We start from the raw sequence: 18,616 nt of genomic DNA on the forward strand, positions 1-18,616 counted from the left end.
TTCTGTTTTTCCCACATGTAAGGCGAGGGCATCAGTCCATACTTCCGGTGCCATATTTTCCAAGCACTAGCGCAAGCTTGTTTAGAGCTTAGCATTTATCACTAGAGGAAGCAATGCTGCCGTATGCCGGCCAAGGAGAAAAAAAGGAAATGGTGCAAGGAAATCTGAGAGGAGAAATGGCAACCAGTGGGAGTGAGTTTGGCTGGGCTTCACGTTTCTGACTGGTCACTTATTTGTAATTGTCCGTCATTTCCATTCCATCAAAATAAAGTGCATAGACCTCCTCTGTCGTTGCATGTGTCCACTGCTTGGCATGAAGTGCTATTTTCATGTTCTTTGGTGTCGTCTGGGCCATTTGTCTGTCCTGCCTCATTTGCCCCTGATGTTAGACACCTAACCTCCACAGCATGGGAAGAGTTGCACTCCCCTTGACCAGGCCACTCAGCTTTCACCCTACCTTAATAAACTTGAAACTCCTCTCCTGCACTTCTGGCACCCTTTTGCACAGTTAAAAATCCATCTAGTATGTGACCTGTAATTTGTAGCAAAAGAATGGAGCTCCCAGAAAACCTCAAGATGAAGGCTGTTGGGTTCAGTAGGCCCTTGAAAGCCGGGGTCATCCATGGTGGAGTCTTCCACTTCAACTGTCTCATGGGTGATGTGGGTTTCACTCACTAGTCTGGCCTGGGGGACACCGTAGATGCCACGTGCACAGAGTGATGCATGATTGTGGGTCTCCCTGCTTATGCAGCATTGCTCACTCTGCTGTGTAATGCATAGGGATGAAGAATCAGGGACTTGTGTCCTTCTGTCTATCGTTGCCAATGCACAACAATGCTCTCACTGCCCGCCTTAATGCACAGGGGCCTCCCCCTTCTCATTGGCTCCTATTCTAGATGTTCATACACCATCATCCACCCTGCACCGGGTTTTCCCTTCCTGTAGCACCTGGAAACACACAAGGACTTATCAGCTAAGTAAACCCCAGGACTAGAAACTCCCTCCCTGCTACACAAACAGTGGGAGGAAAGGATCAACCATGACTGATAATCCTGAACACTAGGTACCAGTCCCATTAGCGCCAGAGTCTTCAGCGGGGTGAGAATTTCTCATATATGCTAGCTGTTTAGCCAATCAGAGGGGAGGAGGGTAAATACAGAAACCTTTACCCAGAGATCTGTGATGGTGCCTGCAGAATGCTTTCCTGCTGACTTTTTTGTACGTCTGGTAGGGTTGGTTGCTTTTAAAACAGAGAATAGTGAAGTTTCTGGAATCCAGTGGATTACAGGACCCGAGGCAACATGGTTTTTCTAGAGGGCAGGTCTTGTCAGACAAATCTGATCAATTTCTTTGACTGGGTGACCAGAGAGATGGATCGAGGGAGAGCGCTAGATATGGTGTATTTAGATTTTAGCAAATCCTTTGACACAGTTCCACACAGATGTCTAATTAATAAACTGAATGCCCTCAGTATGGGTCCTAAAGTGACAGACTGGGTTAGGAATTGGTTGAGTGGAAGATGGCAGAGGGTAGTGGTAAAAGGAGCTCATTCTGAGGAAAGGGATGTTACCGGTGATGTGCCACAAGGTTCAGTTCTTGAGCCTGTTCGTTTTAACATTTTTGGAAGCGATACTGCTGAGGGGCTGTCTGGTAAGGTTTGCCTCTTTGCGGATAACACCAAAATCAGCAATAGGGTAGACACCCCGATGGTGTGGATAGCATGAGGAAGGACCTAGCAAAGCTTGAAGAATGAGTCAGAATTTGGCAGCTAAGATTTAATGCTAAGAAATGTCAGGTCATGCATTTGGGCTGCAAAACCCCAAGGGAACAGTACAGTTTAGGGAGTGAAAAACCTTTTGTGCATGACTTGGGTGTGATCATATGTGATGATCTTAAGGTGGCTAAACAGGTAGAAAAGACAACGGTGAAAGCTAGAAGGATGTTTCGGTGTATAGGGAGAGGAGTGGCCAGTAGGAAAAAGGAGGTGATGATACCTCTGTATAAGACTCTGATGAGACCTCGTGTAGAATATTGTGTACAATTCTGGAGAGCACACTTATATCAAAAAGATATAAGGATGGACTCTGTCCAAATGACAGCTACTAAAATGGTCAGTAGTCTTCATCATAAAGCGTATGGGGACAGACTTCAAGATCTCAATATGTATACTTTGGAGGAAAGGCCGGAGATATGATACAGACATTTAAATACCTCCATGGCGTAAATGCACAGGAGGTGAGTTTCTTTCACTTGAGAGGAAACTTTGGAATGAAGGGGCATAGGATGAAGGTGAAAGAGGATAGACTCGGCATTGATCTCAGGAAATAGTTTCTTATGGAAAGGGTGGTGAATTCATGGAATGGTCTCCTGGTGCAGGTGGTGGAGACAAAAACTGTATTTGAATTCAAGCAAGCTTGGGACAAGTACACTGGGTCTAGGAAGGGAGAGTAGATGGCATAGATGGGCAGACTGGATAGGCCATATGGTCGTCATCTGCCTTCATTTTTCTCTGTTTCTGTGTCCTGAGATTGAGGGCGCATATCCTAGCATTGTCTATCTCAGACATTTTACTTTTTGGTGGTAGAGTAATAAGGACCTGTTGTGATAACATAATTCTGTAATCTGTCAGCAGAAGCTGTCTAGAGAGTGGAATAAAATCAATGTGAACTGAGGCAGCGGATTGCATCTTGGTAACGAGAGCCGGGTGAGCAGCTGGGCACTAGATCTGCCAATCAGGAACTGGGTTCTTGGATTTCTGTCTTCGGTCTGTGTGATTTTCAGTATCGTATGGCGTGTGGGGAGATCTTTACACTATGAGTTTTAAAATAAAAAAAGTATATTTTAAGGTTTAAAATTCAAAGCACAGTGTTCTCCCCAGGACCTTTGAATAGGCACTCCACCTGGCTAACTTCAAAGAATAATACTGTGCAGTACTGCCCTGCCCCACCTTTATGCAGAGGAGGAGTAACCTAACGGTTAGTGCAGTGGTCTGAGAACCAGGGGAACTGGGTTCAGTTCCTAGTGCAGCGCCTTGTGATTCTAGGCAGGTCACTTAACCCTCTATTGCCTCAGGTACAAACTAAGTACCTTTATATAATATGTAAACCCTTCGACTGTAAGCGCAGAAAGGTGAATATCAAACTCCTTCAGTTTTCCTTTTCCCTTTCCACCCCTCTTGTTTTCTTATCTGCGGTGTTTTCTTATGAGAAGATGGCCGACTCAGTGGTAGTGCTATGTACTGCCATGTGGAGATCCACAATTTTATTCCCAAATTAGCCGGGGCTGGGGATTTTATACAGGCAGTATTCACAGCCCCTGGAGGGAGGGGAGGCAGACAAGGTCAAAGGTCACTCCTGATTGGTCATATTTAGAGCCCATCATAAAGCAACTGATTTTGAAGGGGGGGGGGGCTAAAACACAATGAAAATGACCCCTTCCTGGACACACTAAAAGAGTTTGTTCAATATTGGTTATTCAAGCTCCCGTTGTTCCCACAGATCTGGCACCTATGGATACAAGCTTCAGCCTCGGACATGTTACTGCAGTGACCAGGCTAGGAACCAGCTGCATTTCCGGATATTCAATGACTGGCCATGTCCGAGCTACGGCATTGAATATCCTAGGTTGGCCACTAAAGCCAGTGGTGTGCCTTGGTCGACTGCCACCCGGGGCGGATCAACGCTGCGCACCCCCCTTGGGTGCAGCATCATATCCCCCTCCCCCACTGGGTGCAGCATTGTCTGTCCGTCCGTCCGTCCCCCCGGTGCATCACCTCCAAACACCCTCCCCCCTGGGTGCATTGCTCTTACCTCCTGGGTTGCTGGGAGCAGTCGCTTGGCTGTCGGCTCCGCCAGTTCCCTGCTCCCTCTGCCCCAGAACAGGAAGTAACATCAGAGGGAGCAGGGAACCGGTGGAGCAGACAGCCATGCGGCTGCTGCCTGCACTCCCCCTGCAGTGTGCACCCGGGACGGACCACCCCCACCGCCCCACTGCCCCACTGCTGACTAAAGCTTATTTAGTTAGGAACAATATTCAGCCCTCGACTGCATAAGCTGAACTGCTTAAAGATAGAACTTAAGTAGTTATCTTTTGCGGTCAAGGGCTAAATATCAACTTATTAATAGTGGAAAAAGCCCCGGGTATGGTGCTAGACTCCAGCACTGGTTCTGACTGAGCTGGGAGAGAATGGATAAAGGGAAAGGGAAATGGGACTTGATATACCGCCTTTCTGAGGTTTTTTGCAACTACATTCAAAGCGGTTTACATATATTCAGGTACTTATTTTGTACCAGGGGCAATGGAGGGTTAAGTGACTTGCCCAGAGTCACAAGGAGCTGCAGTGGGAATCGAACTCAGTTCCCCAGAATCAAAGTCCACTGCACTAACCACTAGGCTACTCCTCTTTAAAAAAACTGCTGAAAGTCATGACCTCTTACTGTGGAGAAGGAGCAGTGAAAGCCAGAGCTCAAATCCTAGTGTCTCTCCTTGTCACCTTGGGGAAAGTCAAGTTACCATTGCTTCAGGTACAAACCTAGGACCTCATTTACTTAGGGACCCTTTTTCTAAGCCCACCTCGGACTTACCGCATGCCAATACGGAACTATCACAGGATCCCGGCAGTAGTTCTCCCCCTAGCGTGTGCCTTTTCCGGCGCTACAAAAATACATCTTATTTTGTAGCACTAGAAGTTAACTGGTGGTAATGGGGCAGCGCCACATGCTGCCCGGTCAGTGTGGGAGCCCTTACCACCATCTCAATGGGTGATGGTAAGGGCCCCCCCCCCCTGAAATGGCCACACAGAAAGTGTTTCTTCCCAGAAAGACAGACTTTTACCCACTGCGGTAAAAGGGGGCCTCATGTGCATCAAAAACACGCGTTGATGGTAGCACAGGCCCCCTCTTACCGCAGCTTAGTAAAAGGGCCCCTCTGTGAATTAAGCATAGCTCCAGATAGCGCCTATGTGTTATAAAATACCAGTAAAATTCCAGCTAAATCACTAATAAGTCAACTTGTGTACATGTCACACCTGCTCAACGGCAGGTGTAAATATATGCAGATATTTTTATAAATCATGAGTCCACCTGCCGTCTACGCAAACTCCACCCCAGAACACATTTTTATCATAACGTACATTCGCGGGATAAAGAGGCCTTTAATATGTGGAGATTACTTTTATAAAATTCTCCTCCTAATTTTTACTGGCCTTCGGTGATGGGGGGGGGGGGGGGGTATGATGGTCTTTGAAGGTTTGACAATTCCTTCCTGTCTAGATTTGTATGGTGAATATCTTTTTGCAACTGTGCGTTTGGAGAAAATGAGATACTTTTATATGTATAATGAGTTTGATTTGTCCTTGCCATTGTGTGACCAAAGATGTGCTTTCTTTTACTTTTATTATTTCTTTACTATAATACAATGGAGTTCCTTTCTGTTATTTGGTATTGTAAACCGATTTGTTATATTAATAGGAAAAGTGGTAGAGTAAACAAAATAAACCATAAATAGAAAAATAATGGAGCTTCTTATTTTGCATTAATAAATGAGGTCCTTAGACTGTAAACCCTCTGGACAGGGAAATAACTTACTGTAAGTTGCCTTGAGCTACCTGTGAAAACATGAGCACTAAATTCAATAAATGTTAGTCTAGCCCTTGCATTTGTGACTTGACAGAATGTCCCTCGTTGCTGTAGCTCCTTGAAGTGTTGGGAGTTCATTTGTGTTCAGGTTGGACAGAGCTGTGGCTGAGTAGAGCAGGTGACTTAATGCTTAGAGGGGATCTTTTACTAAGCAGGGGTAAGCCCAATGCAGGCTTACCACTTGCTAAATCGGAAGTACCGCCCTCAGCATGCGCCATTTCCGGCGCTACAAAAATATTTTTATTTGAAAAAAATGTATAAAGTATTGGATGCAAGAAGAACCTCCCTCTTTTTGGTATTGGAGAAACAGATTCCATGAGTTAGTGCTTTGGGAAGGATGGGCAGCTCGGACTTCCCCAAGGAGAAGGGCCTTTATCTCTATCTGGAATTATTTGCCAAATATTTCCCATAAAACAAGAAGTGCTGTATTCAATAGGCTCCCAAGTGTTTCCTAAGACAAAAAGTTTGGTAAAAAGGTTGCTTTGAGGTTCTCTGCCTGGGTGGAGTGGGGAGGGGGGTTAGGAAAGTAGATGTTATCATTCCAATGATGTCCTGGGGTCATAAGAGTCCAGACAAGGGGTCATCTCTGTTGTAGCTTAAAGGAATGGTTACAGTAGGGTGGGAATGGGGTGTGATTCAGTAAAGCAGATCTAAATTTTAATGTGCAATCCATGTTCAATATGTGAAACCATTTGTATATTTTCCCTTTTTTTGCCTGACTGTTCATTTAGCATTCATGTTCTATATATATTACCAATTGTATATGCATTCTGAAATGACATAAGTCATGACGGAAAATTGTAAGCCACATTGAGCCTGCAAATAGGTGGGAAAATGTGGGATACAAATGTAATAAATAAATGCTTTATTTTTGTATGTTCATCATTCTGTATCAGTTTGATAGCTTTACTTAGTCGTTTGATTATTTGATGTTTAGTTTTTTTTGATCCAGCTAAAGATTTATAATCTTCACAATCTTGAAATATGTTGAATATGAAGGGTGGGGTGGGAGGTGGGGAGTTTGGGTCAGACGTGAAAAATTATAAAATATTGAACACCACGTGTTTCTGTTTGAATTCTTGTACTTTATTTCCTTGTTCAATAAAAATTGTTTACAGTAACCCTTCAAAAAATTTTTTTTTTAATTTTTGTACCGCTGGGGTTTACCTGGCGGTAATCAGGCAGTGCCGCATGCTGCCTAGTTACCGCCAGGTTAGCATGGGAGCCCTTACTGCTACCTCAATGGGTAGCGGTAAGTGCTCCCCCTGAAATGGCCATACGGCAAGAGCTTCACATGTCGCACAGCCATTTAATAAAAAAAAATTTTAAACAGCCTTTTACCTACTGCACTAAAAGGGGTCCTCAGTGCTTGTCAAAAACATTTTACCGCAGCTTGGTAAAAGGACCCCAGAGTAACGGACTGGGAACTAGGTGACCTGAATTCAAATCTTGCTTCTGCCACTGATGTGCATCATAATTTTGAGGAAGTCATGTTGTCCTGTGGCCTCAGATAATACATTTGTATTCAATAGAAATAAAACAAAATAAAACATGGAAAAGAAAATAAGATGATACCTTTTTTATTGGACATAACTTAATACATTTCTTTAAGAAATGTATTAAGTTATGTCCAATAAAAAAGGTATCATCTCATTTTCTTTTCCATGTTTTATTTTGTTTTGTTTCTATGGATTACCTTTAAAAGTGGACTAACACGGCTACCACACCTCTCTACATTTGTATTGTAAGCTGTCTGAGGCATGGACTCAATATATGTGCATGTAATTTCCTGTGAAGCTCCTAGGCTTAGGGTGTTATACAAACTTCATTACTATAACGATGTATTCATCTATTCCATAAATCAGTTCCACTTGGGGAATCCTGTGTTTGGAAATCCATTAATCACTTTCTGGGGATGATGTAGCATCCTCTGTTAGAGCCGTGCACTGATACTTAGCACACAGCAACGCCTATGTTTTGCTTCTCAGTGGATATCAATAGAAATCAAACAAAATAAAACATGGAAAAGAAAATAAGATGATACCTTTTTTATTGGACATAATACATTTCTTGATTAGCTTTCGAAGGTTGCCCTTCTTCCTCAGATCAGAAATAAGCAAATGAGGTAGCAGATAGTATATATGTACAGTCTCAATTATCTGACCTAAATGGGACTGACCCATTGTCAGATAAATGAAAAGTCAGATAATATGTAAAACAATGGTAACCCCTCAAACAGTGCATAAAACAAAGGCACAAAGTTCCTGATTTTCAAAAATTCTCTTACCAAAAACGTTTTATTTAGACCAAAACAAGTTAGAGCTGATGATGACATCACCGGGGGGTAGGAGGAGGAGTGTCTGTCAGATATGCTGGACGGTCGGATTAGCGAAGGTCAGATAACCAAGACTGTACTGTGGTATACAAATGAGCCCAGTTCAAAATGTGCGCTGACCTGGCAAAGTGCACCAGATGGCGTGGGCCCCTGGGTCTACCGTGCGCACAAATCTGCACTCAGAACTGAATGTGTGCTGGAATGCTATTCTGTGCAGAAATATTGGTATCGCAAAAATGATGGTCAGACTAGTATTCCAGCATTTTTTCAGCGAGACGCTTTGCGCTTTATGGCTCCGATCGTTTTTGCTCACTGAACTTTACTTAAGGTGCACATTGAGAATCATTAAATACAGAACCTGTTACTGATTTCATTTCTTAACATCTGGCATTTCCATACTAGAGTTTACACCCCTGAGGCAGGCACGTGTTGTGCCGAAACATAGCTGTGTCGGGTTTTCCCTCGTATTCAGTCGCTGAGTATATTAAAAGAATAATCTGGTTCCCATTTTCACTGATTTTTATTGACAGTATTCCAACAGGTGCAGATGGTATTAGCTACGCAAGTTGCATGTGCCTTTTTTTTTTTTCTTTGTGCTCAGACCTGGGCATCCATGCAATTCTCAACAGTCTTAGCACTTCACTCTTTGTTCTGCCATGCCTCCCCTTAGCTTTTTTTTTTTTCTTTCTTTCTTTTTTCACCCATGAGCTTTATGGAAGCCAGAAAAAAAGTTGCAGGTTTTACAGTATTTGCTCACAGTAATGAGAAGAAACAGGCTTAATGTTGATCGCAGAATGAGCTAACTTTTTACGCCTCCTCAGATCTTTATTAAAGTCCTGGCATTTTAGCTCAGCCTTTTGGTCTTCTGCGCACTTCTCTGATTGTGAGTTGAATAGCTAATAGCTCTATTAGCATGGATTTAAATGTGCTCTGAGCTGGAGTTTATGCAAGGCTTTTTACATGAGTAGCTTGTGTGCAAATTTTTTTTTTGCATTGTTCCCCCATAAAAGTAAACCTGAGCTAACCAGTGCACAAAACCTAGTATACATTTTACTGCATGGACCCTCTTAGTTTCCCAGAGATTTCTTTACCTGTTTGAAACCTTGAAACCAAGCAAAGTCTACACCTGTGATTGGAGACAGGTAACCCCTGGACTGGAATTTTATTTACAGGATGTGAGTGGATTATGTGAATACATCCCTGACTGGAATCCCTTTCCGCCTCTTTTGACTGCCCTGCCCTCCTGGGACAGCAGCCAGGCCACCCTGCAGCGTCAGCAGTGGGCAGGACTCTGAGTGGAGCAACAGGGACAGGAAGGAAAGGAGCAGGTGTAACACTACAGCCTACCTGGGAAAGAGAACAAAACATGGGCAACTGAGCAGCTGCAGGCGTCTTATCCTTTACCACTTTCTGCCAGTGCTAGGCTGGGATTCTCTAAGGAGAGGCACCTAGCTTCAGAGCAGGGCTGGAGTCAGTGAGCTGTGCCCTGGAGAGGACATGGCTGTCCGATTTCAGGCAAGTTCCTTCTTGTCTGGATTTGTGGGGCTGTTTTGTGCTGCTGGCCTGGAGTTGTGTGTCCTCTCCACATAGTAAAATCATCTCAGGTAATGGCTCTTACACTGGGAGAGATAGCTGGACCTAGGCATGTAAGGTAAGGTGCAAGATTAGAAAACGAGGTAGGTAAAGCAAGGGGAGGGTCTGATGCCATCACAGACTGAGGCAAAGGGGTTAAGGCAAGGGGAATTTCTGGTAGGAAGGGACACCCAGGAAGGGGAGGGATTTTAGATTTAGCTTACGCATTTTTCATTGTAGCTTAAGTGAATTCTATTCAGGTACACTCACTAGATATTTTTCTGTCCCTGGAAGGTTCACAATTTGGAGGGTTAAATTAAATGACTTGTCCAGGATCACAAGGAGCCAAATAGGATTTGAATCCTGACTCTCCCTTTTCTGAGCCCAGTGCTGTAACCATTAGGCTATTCCTCCACTCCATAGGGTGCTGATTAACTTGATTTAGGTAGGATTTTTCAACTTTCCCTGAAGAAAAAGGCATTGCCTTTCTTTAAAAGATGGTTAAAATGTATTGTTAGGCCAATAAAAAAGGGGTAACTTTTTTTCTCTCTTTTTTTTGTTTTTGGTGTGGGAGGGGGTGGTGTTTTATTTCTATGTATTACATTTTAAAAGTTGCCTATCACAGCTACCACCAATTTATTCAACTTCCCCCAAAAACCTTCATGGGAAAGGGATGTAACTGTCCTTAAGTAACATATTTTATGTTTTATATAATTCTCGGTTTTATTTTGTTTATAAAAATTCAATAACATGTTTGGACTTTTTATAAAAAAAACAACAACAAAAAAGCTAGATAAGATGAATATCCAGCTCATTTTCGAAAGTGATCGCCGGCCATCTTCCGACACAAATCGGGAGATGGCCGGCGATCTCGCAAAAGCGGCCAAATCGGTATAATCGAAAGCCGCTATTTTGACACCATCGCCGCTTTCCCATCGCAGAGCCGGCGAAAGTTCAAGGGGGCCTGTTGGCAGTGACGCGAAGGCGGGACATGGGCGGGGTTACGAAATGGCCGTCTTTAGCCCATCTACTATAATAAAACTCACCCTCAACGTTCTGAGGACACTGACGTCAGTGAAGCCAAGCCCTGACTTCCTTCAAAAAGGTTCGAAGGTTCCTGGTGGTGAAGCCACCAAAATCGCTCTGGGCCCCGCCCTCGAGGGCGGAGCAATGGCAGAACAACGAAGGGGTTGGCGGGGAGGGAGGTAGGGAGGCATGGGGGGGGTGGGAAATCGCTCCGGGCCCCGCCCTCGAGGGCGGAGAAATGGCAGAACAACAAAGGGGTTGGCAGGGAGGGAGGTGGGGGGGGGTGGGAAATCGCTCCGGGCCCCGCCCTCACGTCAAACGTCATGACGGGGGCGGAGCAATGGAATAATAACGAAGGGGTTGGCCAGGGAGGGGGGGGGGGGGTGTTGGCGACGAATACCTTGCTAGCACCCGTTTCATTTGATCTGAAACGGGCCTCTTTTACTAGTAATGGAAAAAAAAAACCCGGCGATGAAGAGCATTTGGCCGCTTTTACTTGGTCCCTTTTTTTCAGGTCCAAGCTTCAAAAAGGTGGCCGAACTGACCACATGACCACCGGAAGGAATCGGGGATGACCTCCCTGTACTCCCCAGTGGTCACTAACCCCCTCCCAGCATAAAAAACAGGTTACAAATACTTTTTTGTTAGCCTCAAATGACGTACCCATCTCCATGACAGCAGAATATGTTCTGTCCTCCGACAGCCTTTGCCTGCTTGTGATGTGGCTCTGGGGTGAGTGTGGCACCTTTTCTGTTATTTGCACTGCAGAGTCACATCAGCAATGCATTGTGGTGGGTGTAGGTATTCGTAGTTGGTAGGCTCTACTCCCCTGGTGCTTTCTCCCTGCTTACTGGTTCAGAGTGTGCCCTGTTTTGTTTCCTGTTGTAGTCCATGCGGTAGTGGCCATTTTTGTAAGACAGTTTTAGATCCCTTTTCTATGTTACCCACGTCAGAGAACGTAGTTCTTACCTTGAATATTGCTGAAAGAGGGCATTGTACACCATTGTGCCAGCTCTGACCTACTGCTAATCTTAGTACCAGGGGACTCTTTGCCAGTGGGACACAACCTCTGATCTGCAGTTAACTGTGAGTAAATGTGGTTATTTCAAGAAAGGACTTTTTCAGAGAGATTAGTCTTCAGGTGTTAACTGCTGTGCCAAAGTTATACAGCAGCAATAAGTCCTAGAGGCTGTATGCAAGTCCCTGGAGCAGTTTTAGTGGGTGCAGTACATTTGTGGGTAGTGGGGTTTTTTTTCGGGGGGGGGGGGGGGTTGGGGGGCTCAGCTCCCAAAGTAAGGGAGCTATGCACATGGGAGCTTTTCTGAAGTCCACCGCAGTGACCCCTAGGGAGCCCGGTTGGTGTCCTGGCATGTCAGGGGGGCCAGTGCACTAAAAGTGCTGGCTCCTCCCACGGTCAAATGCCTTGAATTTGGCCGGGGTTTGAGATGGCTGACATAACTTTCCATTATCGCTAAAAAACGAAGCCGGCCATCTCAAACGCCGGCCAAATTCAAAGCATTTGGCTGGCCGGAACCGTATTATCGAAACAAAAGATGGCCGGCCATCTTTTTCGAAAAAACGGGTCTGGCCAGCTGTTTGTGGTGCCGCCAAAATACATCGCCGGTCATGTATTTCGCCGGCGCCGTTTGATTATTCCCCTCTATGACAGCTAAGAACAAAAGATGTGGATCCGAGCCCGTTGAGGATTCTCTCTTGGGTACTGATGCCCCACTGTACAGAACCTGGCCAGTAGGGGGCACAGTAACATTGTACAGTCAGGATGGCAGAAAGATGGATTGGTTTGGAAGACTTGATAGTCCATGGGCGTGGTGGATTATAGGCATGATACAAAAGGGCCCCTCCCCCCATCCTCTCTATTAGGAGCCTCTTGGTTAGGCTGGCAGGGTCTTGTACTTGTATAACCAATGCCATGGCGCTCTCTTTGCCCACTACTGTCCAAGCTCCTGTTTCAATCAGGTGCTGGTGAAGCATTGATTTCTCCAGGGAGCACTTCAGCTTTGTCATTTTGTGCTTGAAGTTGCTGACTGTTCTTCTCACCAGGCATCCTCCCCAGAGGAAAAAAAAATCTAACTCTTTTATCATCCTTCCCCAATAGCCTCCTGACTGCCATGCCAGTCGGGCACTCACCCAGTTGGTGCTATACCGGTCTGATGCCCCCAGCTAGTGCTGTACTTGCTGCTTGCCTTCAGCAGTAGAACTGTACTTTTCTGGCACATGGCAGAAAATATTTTTAACTATTATTCTAATTTATATTTGAAACCAGCCTTTTGTGCTGGAAGCAGAGTCTTGCATCTCCATATGCGTAAATATTCTGTTATGCGTGGTGCTCTCTGCTCTTCAGAGATTTACCCAAAATGTTACAGTTTATTTTCTCTGTAATCTGTCTGTGGGGTTCATCTGGTCTCTGATTCCATACTGGGTACATCAGTACTGAATCCTCCCATAGTTCACCCCAATCCACAGCATCCCCAGCTATTCCAGGTGAGGGATTCCCTGATGCACATACAGGCACATCACTGCACCAAATTCCTGCCTGCAGCTCCCTTAGGCCCTCATGATCAAAAGCAAACTCCGGCGCTAGAGGCTGTTAACGCCATACTAGTGGCGGAGTTTGCTGCCCACCCATGATCAGAGCCCTCGAGCGCCTGAAACAACGCACTCGAGGGCTCTTAGCGCAAGTAGCATGCAAATGCATGCTAAACAGGGTTTCTAGCGCAATTAGCTTGCAAATGCATGCTAATCAGCGCTTAATGCATTCACCCCCAATGATCAGTGGCCAGCGCGCCAAAGATTGGGTCGCTGGCCGCAGCAAATCAATGCCAGCTCTGAGCTGGCGTTAGACTTTGCGGATCATTGGGGAGGAATGGTGAGCCCTGTCCAGCATGCAGTTGCATGCTGGCAGGCCCCCGTCCCCCCCCAAGGCAAACGCAAACAGGAGACTGGAGGTCCGGTGGACCTCCAGTCCCCCCGACGATCCGACCCCCTCCATGCCCAGGGAGGGCTGGAGATCCGGTGGGTCTCCAGCCCCCCCCCCCGAACCCCCAGAAATCGTGGTGGCCGTCTCCGGCCAAACGCTGTCCCACCCTCCCACCCAGCGACGGGGGGGGGGGGAGGCTTGAGGTTCGGTGGTCTCCAGCCCCCCAAACCCCCAGAAATCGTGGCCGCCTCCGGCCAAAGGCTATCACACACTGTTATCCATCGACGGGGGTGGGGTGGGGGCTGGAGGTCCACGGACCTCCAGCCCACCCCAACTCCTTCCCCCCCCCAGCGTTCTCCATTGAATCCCTGGTGGTCCATGGTGACCCCCCCGGCAGGCCCCCCTACCTTTCGTTGGAGGAGGGATGCAGCCTGCCTGCCTCCCTCCTCTTCCTGTCGACGCCGCTGCAAAATGGCGGCGCCCAGCCCCGCCCATTGCATCCTGGTTTGCGCTGGGCGGGGCTGCAGACCATGCAAGGGAATTGCTCCCTTACATGGTCTGCAGCCCCGCCCAGCGCATCCCAGGATGCAATGGGCGGGGCTGGGTGCCGCCATTTTGCAGCAGCATCGACAGGAAGAGGAGGGAGGCAGGCAGGCTGCGTCCCTCCTCCAACGAAAGGTAGGGGGGCCTGCCGGGAGGGAGGGTCACCACGGACCACCAGGGATTCAATGGAGAACGCTGGAGGGGAGGAGTTGTGGTGGGCTGGAGGTCCACCGGACCTCCAGCCCCCCCTCCCCCCCCCCGTTGATGGATAACATTGTGTGATAGCCTTTGGCCAGAGGCGGCCACAACGATTTCTGGGGGTTTGGGGGGCTGGAGACCCACCGAACCTCCAGCCCCCCCGTCGCTGGGTGGGAGGGTGGTAGGGTGGGACAGCGTTTGGCTGGAGGCAGCCACCACGATTTATGGGGGTTCGGGGGGGGGGGGCTGGAGACCCACCGGATCTCCAGCCCTCCCTGGGCATGGAGGGGGTCGGATCGTCGGGGGGACCGGAGGTCCACCGGACCTCCGGCCCCCCCGTCGCTGGGTGGGAGAGGGTTTGGCCAGCGGCGGCGGCGGCCTCGAGGTTTTCTGGGGGTTTGGGGGGGGGGGGGCTGGAGACATGTTTTTCGGTCCTCCAGCCCTCGTTGTTCAGGCCTTGGTAGGCTGTTTGACAGGTTTGGGCTTTTGACAGCCCAGACCTGTCAAACAAGTGCGGGAGGATTGTGCTGAGCGCATGCTCAGGCGCAATTCTCCCGCACTAAAACATGATAATCAAAGATAATAGCGCTGCTTAGATTTGCATGCATTATCTTTGATCATCGATGCAGAAAAGCCCTGTGCTGTCCCGGTGCTATTTTTAGGGTGTTGTTTGGAACAGCGCGGGGCTTTTGATCATGAGGGCCTTGATGTTCCAATTATGAGATCACACAGCTCTGTTCTGGTATAGTTTACCTGCATGCTTAATGAGCACAGAGGGGTCTGATGGTTCCTGCCTCTTGCTATTTTGAAGCAGCAAACAATGAAAATGGGCTTCCAGCTGTGCTTTGCACATACTACATCCCAGAACAGGGTGTGTCTCCAGCTGTGCACACACCCTCTGGATCCACACAAAAATTCCAGATATGCATTTGTGAGGAGGGAGGGGACCTTGCACAAAAGAAGGGAAAGATTTAAGCCATTGCTTACTTTAAGAAGGCAGAAAAGAGCCTCCTTGTTCAGTACAGGTCATTCTGCGGTTCCTGAACACATGGCTACCAGTCCATTCAGGTATTATGAGAGAATGTGTTGTGAGTAGGGGATACATTAGAAACATGAATGTAGCAGTTTGGTTTATTGTCTGGTACCATTTAACCTGCTGTTTACCCAGGGGCTGGAAGTGATTATTCTAACAAGATTGAACCTTTCTGGAGACTCATCCTGAGGGACTGACCCCATTCATTGGTTTGCACATGATTAGGGGAAAGTGCCTTGCAGTGTACCCCAATATGCAACAAATTCATGCTGATTAGTGAGAGGGCTGTGACCTTATGTACACTCTAGATGAACTACTTCCACTGTAGTAGGCTCTGAGCCAGTGAGGGTGTAAACTCCTTCTGTGCAATGTTCTGCTGTCCCTGGGTGTGAGCTGGTAGAAAGACACAAACAAGTCCACTGCTGAGTTAACACGCTTCTTGTAACATGCAGGTTTCGGACATGGAGGAGATGACCATTTGGGAGCAGTACACTGTGACACTGACTAGGGTAAGACTGATATTTTTCCTTCTGTATTAACAGGCAGCGTGTGCAGACCAGTTCAGTGGGCCCCCCGCCTTCGCCTGCCTCCCCTTCCTACCCACACCTGCCACCATAAGCCATAATTATCAGTTTAAAAGGCGGTTTAGAGCTCTCGGAACCCCACCTCGCCCATACCTTGATATGCATCTACCACGTTTCAGTAGAGAGCGGCAGACAGCGACAGCAATTTTCATATCCCGTCAGCTGCTGAACCCAAAGCCTCCTTGCTGCGCATCCCGCCCTTGCGGAGCAGGAAGTGACATCAAAAGGGGGCAGGACGCAGCAGCGAGAGGAGGCTCTGGGCTAGGCAGCTGATAGGATATGAAATCGCTGCCGCTGCCTGATACTCTACTGAAATATGGATTGCGCATAAGGTATGGAGCAGGGAGGTGTTCCGAGACAGAAGGACAGACGTGCCAGAGAGTGGGGGCCCCTAGGAGTGCGAGGCCCTGTGTGACCGCCCCTGTTGCCCCTGCCTAAGACCAGCCCTAGTTAGGGACAGGGTGGGGGAGGGCAGGTTGAAGCTGCTGTTTGTTTTTTTTTTCTGTGGGGAGGGATATTCTCTATTTTTAAGGCTGAGAAGGGTTGATCGATCCAATATTGTTCTAGTATTTTGGTAATTTGAGTGTCCTCGTCCATCTCAGCACTGTCCTATAAGTAGCTTCCCAGAACTTCACAGTATGGTTCATCTAGGGGAGAGAAGTACCTGACACGTGCTAACCTGGCTGTTCAGGATCCTGCCTGTTGCATCTTTCACTCATAACATGCAAAACATACTTTATTGGTTTATTATCAGGATCCTCGGAGGGGCTTTGGAATTGCCATATCAGGTGGGAGGGACGCCCGATTGGCAATAATGGAGATAATGCTGTATTGTTTCGATGTGGTGCGTGGTGGGACCGCAGATGGAAGACTGCAGTAAGTATTTGATGGACTTGTTTTGGAGTGACGGGTTTTTCAAGGACTGAGATGAGGTATAGAACTGTTACTTCAGGGTTGCTGCATTGGTTTGTAGCTCAGGTTGTGATAGACATGGGAGAGGGGAAGGAGTTGGTGGCATGACATGACAGCTCGGAGCCTTAGAGCCTTTGGGGGTCAGTTAATCTCCTTTACTATTAGTGATGGAGATAATGTTGATTACTTTTGTATGTGTTCTCCAGGACACGGGATAGAATTGTTATGGTTAATGGTGTGTCCATGGAGAATGTGGCTTCATCTTTTGCTATCCAGACGTTGAAGTCCTGCGCTAAGATGGCCAATGTGGTGAGTCCCAGGCATGGAGATCTTCCAGTGTTGGTAGATTTTTGTGTGCACAACCATACAATCAGTGCACAGAAATTAAAGGAGGCACATTAAGCTTTTCAGAAAGGGTTGGTGCTTGTATTAATTCTGGGCCCAATATTCAGAAAATGCTAAAATTAGGCTACTTAATTTGTGCTAGTTCACAAGAGTGGAAGAAGCGAACCACAAGGTCCAAGAAAATCAACAGCAGTTTATTATGTAGACATAATGAACCCAACCCGGGCCGTGTTTTGGCTCTCGAGCCTTCCTCAGGGGTTCTTAAACAGAAACAAATAACGCTCATTAAATAAATGTTAATATATATATAAAAATTAATAATACATAAAAAAGAGGAAAAAGGAGGATAATTTTATATAGATAATATAAACAAATAAATGATAAAAAGAACATAGTAAATGCAACAAAAAGAGCATAAATATGAATAGTATGAGAGATCATCAGCACTGAAAACTTAAGAAAAGAATTGATAAATTCATATAACAAAATACATGGTCTGATAAATTTAAACAGGATCATATAAATCGCATAATAAAATTGAATAGAGACATGTGAATCTCATAGTAATTGGTAAATAAATGATGATACATATATAGAAATTGCATATTATTGATGTCATAAAAATGCTAAGCTATAAAGCAAATCATATATAATCCAAATATAAAAAAAACCTTATCAAACCTTATCAAGAAACACCGACATTTGCAAAGAGCCTAAAAGTGAGGCTTTATAAACCACTCCGACATGAGGAGCAAAGCTAAAATGAATCTTATCATTATGATATAGTCCACAATAAACCCATAGAAACTGAATAGTATCCATATTCGATCTACATATTAGATGTAAATGACATCATTTTCTAAAGGGATACTGCAAAATGTTCTGGATTAAAAACATGATGTTTCTATAGCGTGTCTATATTAAACCGAGAAAAAAGATTCATTAGGGTATATCGCAATGCTTTTGTAAACACTTCACAGAAAAAAGGGATACACATCAAAACAGGTTTAAAATTTTAACCACTCAATACAACATATGCAAGTCGAAAAGTCCTCATAGCATACTTTAATTTTAAAAGTGCCGCCATTGGTTGACGCGTACATTCATGCAATAGCAAGTATGCATAAAAATCACGTGAGATTCAAAATGAAAGATGTTAATGCATAGTAAAAAGAATACAATGAGAATTCTGGAAAATATAAAAATGTATATGTAATATATAACGCCTTCCAACGTTAATATTAAACTTCTAAGGGGGCATGAACTCGTCAGCTGCGGAAGACTAAACAATGCTAAGTTCTACATGCTGATCAGTGCAAGGGAAAAAAAATACTATAGGCTGAACAATGTTAAATTCTAAATGCCAAATGCGCTGAATTAAAGTAATACTAAAAGCTTACCTTGACTCCGTGAGTCGGTGGCGTTCTAAACAGTAGAAAATACTGCCCTCTGCAAGGATGGCAAAATGTCCGCTAACTTCAAAAATGCCATTAT

The 18,616-nt window shown here is 46.0% G+C and overlaps 1 long non-coding RNA gene across 1 annotated transcript in view; it reads left to right on the top strand.

The window, feature by feature from the left end:
* The window catches only part of LOC115480354, a 28,779-nt gene extending 12,117 nt beyond the window's left edge, over positions 1–16,662 (top strand). The window contains exons 2-3 of the long non-coding RNA XR_003943808.1: positions 15,734–15,790; positions 16,620–16,662. This is a non-coding gene — a long non-coding RNA (uncharacterized LOC115480354). The remainder of the gene's footprint in view (positions 1–15,733; positions 15,791–16,619) is intronic.
* Positions 16,663–18,616: the final 1,954 nt, after the last annotated feature.

This window comes from Microcaecilia unicolor, chromosome 11 (genome assembly GCF_901765095.1).
Source record: "Microcaecilia unicolor chromosome 11, aMicUni1.1, whole genome shotgun sequence".
Taxonomy (NCBI): domain Eukaryota; kingdom Metazoa; phylum Chordata; class Amphibia; order Gymnophiona; family Siphonopidae; genus Microcaecilia; species Microcaecilia unicolor.